The 10608-nt window shown below is 41.1% G+C and overlaps 1 protein-coding gene across 1 annotated transcript in view; it reads left to right on the top strand.

The window, feature by feature from the left end:
* The first annotated feature begins 743 nt into the window (after positions 1–743).
* The window catches only part of pkig (protein kinase (cAMP-dependent, catalytic) inhibitor gamma), a 28423-nt gene continuing 18558 nt past the window's right edge, over positions 744–10608 (top strand). The window contains exon 1 of the mRNA XM_006793999.3: positions 744–1076. The gene's annotated coding sequence lies outside the window, so the exon portion shown is untranslated. The remainder of the gene's footprint in view (positions 1077–10608) is intronic.

Raw genomic sequence — 10608 nt, 5'->3', positions numbered from 1 at the left:
AAGAGCTATTTTTAAATATCCAAATGATTAGGAGCGACTGTAAGAATACTAATTTTTCTTCTTTTTAAACAAATTATAAAGAATTAATGAGGAAATTGCACAAATTTTGATCAGTTGGTCGAAAAACCAAAAAGAGTAGTAAGGGCTGGGACCACACCTGCATCCTAATTTTCATTTATTTGCTTGGGTATGTGGCTCAGATGCAAAGGTTATATTAATACGCTGCAGCTGCATCATTGGGGAAGATGAAATTCAGTACTTTAACCGTTTGAGCCATTATGAAACTGCAGTACTAAACTGGCCTGCAGAGTCATTTTAATTTCCTCGAACACCCAAAGTAGTGCCAGTTTATTAGGTGCTTAAAGGAAAACACGTGCAATGCAGTGCACCGCTACCGCAGACTACATCACCCAAAACGATCAGATAAAAAAAAAAAATCAGCTGTCTCAACACCAAAAGCTGAAGCCGGGAATGTTAGTATGTCTACATGCACAATAACCTCTAGACAGTTTGCATCACTGATAATCCTTCCACGCAGTATTTACTTTAAGAAATAGCATGAAAAACATCTGGGGCTTTCCTAAATCTCATCCCATGAGGTGTCTGCTGGTTTGATGTGCAGCTAAATAAAGGTTGGGTGACATGAAAGCTAGAAGAACACCCCCCCCCCCTCCTTTTATAAAAAGAGAGAGAGAGACGTCTAATCTGTGGGTGTTTTATCTTCGGAGCGCAGTGTGGTTTTGGCTCCAGCCCACAGGAGGAGTGGGAGCCTCCACAGGCTCGCTGTGATTGGCTCAGACACGACTAACTCCATTTTGGAAAACAGCTGTTTGAAGACACAACCTTTTCCCCGTTGTTTGCCGACAGTACCCTGAGAAGAAAAAAAATCACGCAGGTTTTCGCCACGCACTCTCTCATCACCAGGGGCTGTGATTTTTATACACACCATCCTGCTTCACTTTCGGCCCACTTCGGCGCGCTGCGTTTTTTGTCCGACTGCCAGGAAACTTAACTGGAGATCCATGGTGTTAGATTTCCATTGTAACAAGTGGATAGCAGGAGGAGACCCGACCAAGGTTAGTGGCGCTCTTTGTATTGGCGATGTTGCTCTTATGGCTGCTGCTTTAAAATGTATTATTTATTGTTGGTTTGCGTGCGTAAAAAAAACAAAACAAAGAACGCTCATGTTTGGAGTGACCAGCCGCAGGGAGCTGTGGAGTCACGAAGCGAGCCTTCTACATCATGTTAGGAAGGCATTTTCCAGCCAGCGCAGCGACCAGCGTTAGACAATACATCTTGATTTGCAGAGCTGTGCGTGTCCACTGTACACACACTGCATCCAAACGGTATGCACACGAACGCCTACTTCTACAAGGGCTTATTTTGTGTTGAGTTATCTTGCGGTTGTTAAAGATTTTCACATTTTTGTCTCGACAGAATGAGGCATTCAAGTGTGTCTATTATTCTGGCCGCCTGCGTGCTTTACATACACATATATGTGTGTGTGTGTACAGTTTAAAGGGCTGGCATCCACGTCCCTCCCACACATTAGCTGCTGCATTCAGTGCAGCTAATGACAGACAGGATTGCTGTTGAAAGCCTTCACCTCCTCGCTCATCAACTGGGCTATTTCTACTCTGTCAGTGCACCCAGATCACCCACCTCCCAGATCAACTTCGTCATCTATTTCCTTACTCAATCGAATAACGTGGGAGCGTTGACAGGAGGTTGCTTGCAAATAACCTGGCTGCTGAGTGGATTAGAAAAATCCCAGTCCAGTTTTTCTCCTTTTTAAAAAAGATAGGAAAGAGAAAGCAGAGCTGCTTGGAGATGGTGCTCTCGAGCATCATCATCAGCATCCTGGTGGGGATCAGCTTGGGACCCCCCACTTGACAGTGTTGCTGGGCAAGTGCCAGTGTTACTGGGCATGGGCACTGGTGAAAATAAACACTGGCTTCTCGCCTGCCTGGGGTGGTTTGATTCACTGTCTACTGCGTGACTTTAAGTAAAAGTGCTCCCTGAGCCCAGTGCACAGTAATCCAGGCATAATAATAAACCAGGGGTTGTGATTAAGTCAAAATAATACAGCACAACCAGTTGTTTTATTGTCAGAGCCCGAGTGGGTAAGCAGAGGAAGGAGCTTAAACTGCAAAAGCAGTATTTGGCCTGCACTGATTTGTCCCTTTTTTCCTCAGGGGAACTGTTGCATATCACTACTGCATTTTCCAATTTTTGGAGACATCGAATAGTAAAGTCGTGCATTATTCCTGTTTTAATGGATTAATAGTCATAAGTAAAGGCAATCATACTACAAGATAATGCGAAGAGAACCAAAAGATCTTAACATTTCAGGTTGCAGCCAGAGAATGTTTTACAGACAATTTCAAACTGTTTTATGTTGGGTAACGCTAGACACATACAAATAGTAATTATGAGATTTTTGCATTTAAGATGTTAATGTTCCTTAAAAATATCACGTCCCAAAGAACTGGGTCACCTCAAGAGTTTAAGATTAAATCCTGCACAGTCTGTAGAGACTGATGTCGCATGTGGTTTTCTTTGGATCAGCCCTCTGCTGCTTCTTCTCCTCCCTTTCTACCAGCTAACCATACATGGTCTGTTATCTATCAAAAACGCCAAGGGGGCTGGAGAACAGCCAGAACAGAGAGTGCAGTGATGCTAGGAAACCCTGCGCTACTGGAAAGACACACATGCCCTGCTGACCTTGGACAGAGCCCTGCAGAGCTCCCGCATTTCAATCAAATTTACACACAAAAAAGGCATGTAGAAGAAAAGGCAGACCACTTCCCATTAGGATTACACGTCTTTGTAATTTGACTGTTAGAAAGACTTGTCCTGGGAGGCCTTTTAGTGGGTTACACATCTTCCAATTTGTGGCACGGGCTTTTCGGAAAGCAGTTAAATCGTGAGTAATCAGGTCAGGCCGGTGCAGTTATGATTGTCTGCAGTGCTGTATGGCCAGAGCTTTCAGAACCATTCTGCTCCTTTAAAATATGCCAGTAGATAGAAATCATATCTGTTCTGCTGAGGGCTGCCAACTATAACATGATTAGCCTAAGAACATTTAGACTCCTATATCCCTGTGCTCAGCGCCCGATTAAGCACACATGGCATGGGGTGGGATGTGTGGCTGTTTCTGTCACTCTTTCCTTTTCTGACTGGACAGCTTTGTCGTATTCCACTTGTCCGAAGGTTAAACCAGTTTTCTTGAAGATTTTTTTTATTGTTAAGACATTATGCCTTTGTGGTGCTTTAAATGGAACTCTAAAGAAGTTACATTCAAGGCTTTCCTTTGCAGTAAGGACAGGACTCTGCTCCGTTTAGCTAAAGCATGTAATCTATTCTGTGATTTGGTTTAAAACGTCTGCCAGATGTCAGCCCACTGCCCAGAACCCTTCCTAACACGTTTAAGATAACAGGGACCACAAAAGCAACAGCCTGTATCTGAGTCCATAGCAGTGACTCAGTGTTTTAATACTAAGTGAACACAGTGCTCTTGGTCTATTTTTATATGCTTCCCCCTGTAGGATCACGTGTTTTAATGTGTACATATTTTGTGGGGATTTGTCAGTTCAGCTGCACTGACCTCGAACCACATTCTTTGCCCTGTGCACGGAGGCCATAAGCGACTCTGTTTATAGCTTCCTGGCTTCCCCATGAGGAGAAAATGAGTGCATCACTCTTTTGTGTCTTGTGTGACAAACAGGAAGATGCTTCTGCCGAAGATGTCTTCCTATTATTTTGTCCTTCCACATAATCAAAGCCAAATTTCTCCTTTTTTTAAAAATTGAAATTGAATTAATCACAGACTGTACCTCATTTCTTGGGCCATGGGTTAATGATGTTTATGGACACAAATCCAGCATGTGTGCTTCAGATCAACACCCACATGGTTCATTCAATGTCATTTTCCTTTCCCATCACTGCTCTTTTCACATTGTCGTCTGTTGCCGAGCACTTCTGAAAGTCTTATCTTGCTGGCAGTGCTAAATGAAATCATTAATTATCTTGCTAATGTTTAATAATGATGGTGGAGACAGTGCCGATGATGGTTTACAGGTACATTTGATGACTCAAGCATAGATATGCTTTAAATAGCCACAGGGTGCATAATGGTCACATGTCATAAAAGCTGTTATGGTGATGTTGGAAAACCTTGCCAATGAAGCATGGGCATAACAAAGCTGTTCACTGATGGGTCTAATGATGCCTTTTCAGTCTCAGAGATGCAAGAACTGGGGAGTGGTGGATGGGGCATTAAGACCAACAGAAACAAATACCTTGTTTACACTTAACAAAAAAAAAAAAGCCAATTGGAACATAAGTGGGAAATCACAGGACTTTGCTTTTTAGCTTTGCTTCCAGTCATGTGTGTTCAGCTCACCACTGCGCTGAGGTTTTCTTACTTCAGGGCCATTTCATCTAGAAGGTTTAAGGGCCAGTTATTATTGGTCTTTGTGCCAGTCATGTGACACATTTGTTTATCAAGAGCTAGCAGACAAATGATTAAAGAACTAATATTTATGTCATGGCTGTTCCATTGGAGCACAAAGTCAACAGCGACTTGCAAAAGAGCAAAGGGCAAGATTAAAAAAAGGACGCCCACATCCTGCATTCATTACATATTTTTCCTTTTGCTTCCTTGTAGGGACACATTAGAGTTTCACTACAAAATAAATGCAGCCAAATGCACCTCTGCAAGGAGCTTCAGATTGCAACTTGTGTCTTTGGTTGTTTTCTTCTGTTTGGCACTGTCTTCTTTTGATCAAATCCCCAAACATGCATTTCAAAAGCAAAGATTTACATTATCGCCTTAAGTCTGCGGTGTCGAACATATGCTTTCAACAAGACTTGTGCTTTTGATGCGTAATTCTTTCTCAAGTTTACCTGGCGCTAAAAGCCTTAATTGGCATTATTAAAATTTGTTTTGCTTTCAATGTACAGGCAGACTTTCAGTTTATACAAAGGAACTGTTTGAAACCTAGCTGTCAAAAAGTTCCTTATTTATCCGTCTGATACTTTAAGAGTTTCATAATTATTCATTAGGTGTCTCCTGCTTGTACAGTAATTTAAATATTAACATTTTTCCTCATTGAATTTGGTTTCAGTCAACTCCTGAGGGAAATCTCTGGTACTTCAGCGAAATGCTTTACAAATGTTCAGCAGCTGGCCCCTCAACACATCTGTCAGCTCTTTGGTGATGAGCAGTTGGTCTACTGTAGGTTTTTAGAGATTTTATTTTTTAACTGAAAATAGCTGTAGTTGCCCAGAAAGAGAATCGTGGGAGGGAACCAGAAATCGCTGTCAGTGACACCCCCCCCTTCATAGTCATTGTTTTTACATTGCCATTTGATATTTTTTTAAAAAAATCTAAATTACAGCCACTTTAGGGCAATTAAAATATAATTTAAAAAGCAGTGCTCTATTCCAAAATCTCTTTTACCCTTTTCTATAAAACATTACTTCCTCAGAGTCACGAGGCATGTTGCGTCTTAAAAAATGTAGTCAGACCATTTCTGACTAACAGAAGAACAGGAAGTGGACGCTTAAGAAATCACAACCACAAATGTACAAATCTTCTCACAGCATTGCCACCGTTCGATGGTGTCTCTGGACTGCGATGGAGGCTGCGTCCTTAACCAGCTTCGCCAGCTTTACGTGGCCTCGTTTTGCTGTTGGGCAAAAATGTCAATGATGAGCACTCGATGAGCCAACTGGCAGCTATTTTGCAGCATTATTTTTTAAAAGAGGGTCAATGGATCTGTTTTGTTAAACTGGGTCACTGCTGAAATGTACAGTAACAGCTCTGAAAGCAAACTGTCCACAGTGCAATCAAACCGCATCCAGTCAGAGTGTCATACTCAAGAAGCTATTGGTGAAGCAATGTTTACGTGTCTTGTGGTTTTTCATTCCAACTGAAAATTGACTCCAACTGAGTCCAAAGCCTTGTAAACACTGGAAACCAGTGTGCTGGGATAGCCTGCACCTGTGTGCCTCTGTCTACCTGATACATAGCTAGAGGAAATGGTTTGATACAGCATATCTGTTGCTATTAAAAGACCCAAAGCTATTCCCTAATGTCTCTCAACTTCCAGACTAATGACATAGTTTGGCAGGGTCGCCTTTAAAACAACACATCTGTTTTTCAGCATTAAGCCTGTTGATTTAATGTAGCAAAGCTGAGTTACACCCTCTTACTTCAGCTATGTGGGCCTACAGCGCAGCAGCATCACAGATAGGTCTGAGGTGTTAAATAAACACAGTTTTAATCTGGTTGGAAGGGGACTTTTTAATCAAACCTTATTATGTAAATGGATTCCCATCCACGTGAACTGATGTGGAAGTAAAATTGATGCGTCCCTGTTTTTGGCCCAGCAGGTCGGTGGAACGATGATTTGATGAGAAACCCCCTTCATAGAAAAATGAAAATGTACTTTAATCATTTTAGATGGAGTGGCCTGTTTCAAATTCCATGTGATCGGAATAAAGTGCTGAAATCGTTGAACTGTTAAAACGGCGAGAAGGCAAAAATCCCCTAAAGTAAAAAGAACACCATGATCTTTGGATTTTGACAGGGAGTCAGAAGCTTGCTATCTGATTTATGCTTTTATTTGATCCACGTCAGTATTTCTAAGGCTCTGTTTGCTTTAAAATATTTTGTTGTTTCTGAAAAGGTTTTCATCCGAGTCCCCAAGGAGAGGAAACAGTGAGTAATGTTGATAAGAGGCTACTTGGGAAAACGTGGAAGGGAATAAAAATAGTGATCCATTAATTAATGAACCCCATTGCCCATTGTTTGTTAGAATAAAACCAAATTAGATTAATTGCTTAATACGTAGATTAATGGCCTGTCAAAAAGCAGTATATGAGGCCTGACTAGTGTCAAACCTTTGCCGACAACTGTGCAAGACATTTTGGGCAACAGGTGGTCAGTACAAAAAATAAGTAAAGTTACATTTGGCACACCTTTTAGTTCCTCTCATACTTACTGATCTACTGGGCTGCCTGCTGTAGTTCCCTTCTTTCTGTTTCCTTAATCTGTGCTTTGGAGGCATTGTGCTACATTTGGCAAATGCAAACTCGGTTGTTAATGAAGGGTTAATATGTATTAAAATAAGGCAAAGAAAATTATATTAATAATAAAGGGACTGACACTTATAGTGGACGCTGTGCTGGACTTGCACTTGTGCTGTCTCTATGAATGCTGGGAAGATATCAGTCAGGTGGTGTGCTAATTATCCAAACAAGTCCAGACATCATGCACAAACTGACTCCGTCATCTCTGGCTCCCCCTCCCTTTGCGGCTTGTCAGACAGACACACACACACACGCTGATGTGTTCTTTCACCTTGTTTGTACCTCTGAATAGTCCACACAGAGAACGCTTTTCCTGCTGGAGTGCCCACAGCATCAAACACCTGGTTCACTTAGGCGCACACTGTGACTTAATGAGTGTACTATGGTTTTGTCTGACACATTGTATTCTTGTGAGTTTGTAATGTAAAATTTTCTGACTACAGCCGTAAACAATGAAAATAATGAAAAATGCGTAAGAGTTACGGGAGTTATGGACATTCTGTACGAGTTGGCTCCAGAGGGATAGCTCGAGGACAAATGTTTCTGACATGTGAATATTTGCGTGGACTTATGATCACGTAATTCTCTCTGTTGTCAGACAACCAACCTAACACGACATACAGTATTCGTATTTTAAATCGGACTAGCTTGCCTTTTTATAATTTAACAGAGGGCTTATGTTTGGCTGACTGTATTGGAATGTAATAGTATGTTTAATTTCATACAACCACTGTAATTGCCTGACTTTCACCAATAAAAGCAGGATAGAGGCGGAATGTTTTTGTAACAGAGAAAATATTCTAAAATCTGCAAGTTTGTGCTGCAGAACATTATTACTGTGAGACCACCAACTGGTACAAGGGCCCTCTTGAAACAGTTGCCAGTTATTCTGAATCTGTTACTCTTTTCCATGAAAGAAGCACATTTTGAGAGATTAAATTTGCTCATACAAGTTTCAGAATTGGTTAAAAAATCTGGAAAAAAAGTCACTTTTTCACATTTAAAAAAAAGCTTCATCATAAAGCCACTACTATACTTTATTACTTTGATATTTACTCTACAGTTTAAAAACCCTTTTCTTTGTGTTGCTGTTTACAGGCATTGTAATACAAGAAATTCCATCCATACACTTTTATAGATGTACATCATACTTACATTGGTCAGTCTAATCTAAAGACCTACATGAAGCTCCTTTGTGAAGCTTTTAAGTTTATATTTTGATGTATGGTAATGGTGCCATGGCAAGTTTTGAGGTTTAAAGCTGAAGTTGTTCCTCTGCTGCATATTTTGCGCCACATCATATCACCTGTAGTAATACTGGTATATATTTGTACATGATGTAAAGTGTCATGGGTTTACCGTCCCATTGCGCACATGACACGATCCCCGGCATCTCTGAGAGCGATGGCCACCATCGCGTCAGCCTCTGATGATGACCAAGTACCAAAAAAGAGGGCTTCTACAACAACGTCAAACAATGCAAGAAAGCTGTTCCTGCTAACGGTGGAAACAACAAACTTGTTTCGGCACCCGGGCAAAAAAAAGATGATCAGACCACGAAGGCAGCTGAGAAATACAAGCAGCTAGTCATGTGTGGCCCATAAATAAACAAATGGCTCCGCCAAGGATTGCTGGAGCACTCTCTAGTTACACTCCATATACCAGGAAGAGCAAACAGTGGGTTGAAATTACATGGTGGAAAAGGAGAACTTTAAGGAACTGTTTTAAAAAAACAAACAAAACACAACTCAACCCAAGATGCAATATCCTAAGAAGACAAAATTTTGAACCTTTTAATTTTATTATGTGACAGTATAGTGGAGGCTTATGAGTGTAGTGGCATACCTAACAAGCAAAAGATCCCCGGTTCAGTGCCAGGATGGGACACCAATCGCTTTGGGGGTTATGTCAGAAAAAGCATCCATTGTAAAAATCTGTGGAGTGGAGCTACCCATGACGGCAACCCCTGGTGAATAACAGAGCAGCCGAAAGTAGCTTTCATTGTGGAGGCTCCTGAATAGTTGGAAGGTTGTTACTTTAGTTATTGCAAGCACTTAAATTTATGTATAAAGACTGGCAATTGTAACTAAATTGCCTGAAAAAGACTTGGCCTGAGCCTCATAACAATCTCTCACACTGCTTGAATCTGCTACTGTGAATAATGCTGTAAGAGGGGGGGAAAGGAGCTCCTTGGTGTTTTGTTCTTATTTGATGTGTGATGTGTCACTGTATATAATGCTAAGTCACTACTTAATGCTGCTCCTGCTGCTGCTGACACATTGTGCCTATAGTTTCACATTAAATGAAGTCTGTCATCAGTGACAGTCACTCATTAGAAAAGGATGGAAAAGTCACGTAATTGTGTTTGCAGTAATTGATGCTGCTGCCCGCAAGCTGCCATCACCAATAAAATCTTCTTTCGTATTATTTTTTCTGTACTGTCGTAAATATAATTATCACAAATTTCCTTGAAATATTGAAATATTGTATTTCCTTAAAGTATTGTATATCACTCGCCCATATGCAACTCTATATAATGCAGTTAAAACTCTGTTATTATGATATCATACCCTGTGATTTCTGGACTCTGCTTTTTGGATGCCATGTGGGGTGGAGTGCTAAATTATAAGCTAGCACTAGCAAATTACATTCATAAACTTTACAGACGAATAAAGTACTGGAATTTCATTTACCAGAACTGAAGCACAACAAAAGGCACCAACACCACAAACACTGCTGAGAAGTTCAGTTTAGCGAACACAGGTGAGGCATCGATTGGCTGCATCTCCGTCTGTTAGGACATCTGTCAATAACTTCAGATTCCAGATGGATGGAAAAGAATTCACCCACCGTGTAATGTTGTGAAGGGGAAAACTATACACTTTGACTATCTGTATTACCCATAAAGGCCAAAATGTTTTTGTACCAGGCTGTAAACATTCTTTTTAATGTTGTAAAGTTTGGAATTTTAACAAACTTTGCTCAATTTTGCAGCCACCCTCAAGTGGCCATTAGAAGAACTGCAATTTTTGGCACTCGAATGTGTGTGTGTGCGGTTACTGTTCTGCACACTGTAAAAACCAAAGCTTTTCTGTATACCATCATGAATGATATGGAGTAAGGTGCAATGACTGCCTCTGCTCTTTCCTTTCCTTTTTTTTGTATCGGCGTGTTTGCTCACGAGGAGGGTGACATATGTGCCGTTGTATCCCCGTCAACTCAGCAAATCGAATCACATGATGCCCACATCCTCCTAGACTTGTGGGAGAAAAGTGTGATGATGTCGTTGAGTGGAATTACTTGGCAAACCTCAGACGCAGCGGGGCTGTCGGAGGAGGTGAGAGGAGCGAATCGTTTTCTTCAAATTATTTCCAGTGCAGCATAAAGAGCAGCTGTGTTTGGTATAATCACATTTCTGGCTTTGGGACTGAGACGTGCCTGACTGTAAGTCGTTTTCTGGTTTTTGTTATTTTATAAGAGAGAGGATTAGTGGGTTGAGGGAGTTGCGGG

Source organism: Neolamprologus brichardi, chromosome 20 (assembly GCF_056152115.1).
Source record: "Neolamprologus brichardi isolate AB-2024 chromosome 20, ASM5615211v1, whole genome shotgun sequence".
NCBI lineage: Eukaryota > Metazoa > Chordata > Actinopteri > Cichliformes > Cichlidae > Neolamprologus > Neolamprologus brichardi.
The sequence above is the reverse complement of the archived record's forward strand: the minus strand, read 5'-3'. Positions and strand labels throughout refer to the sequence as shown.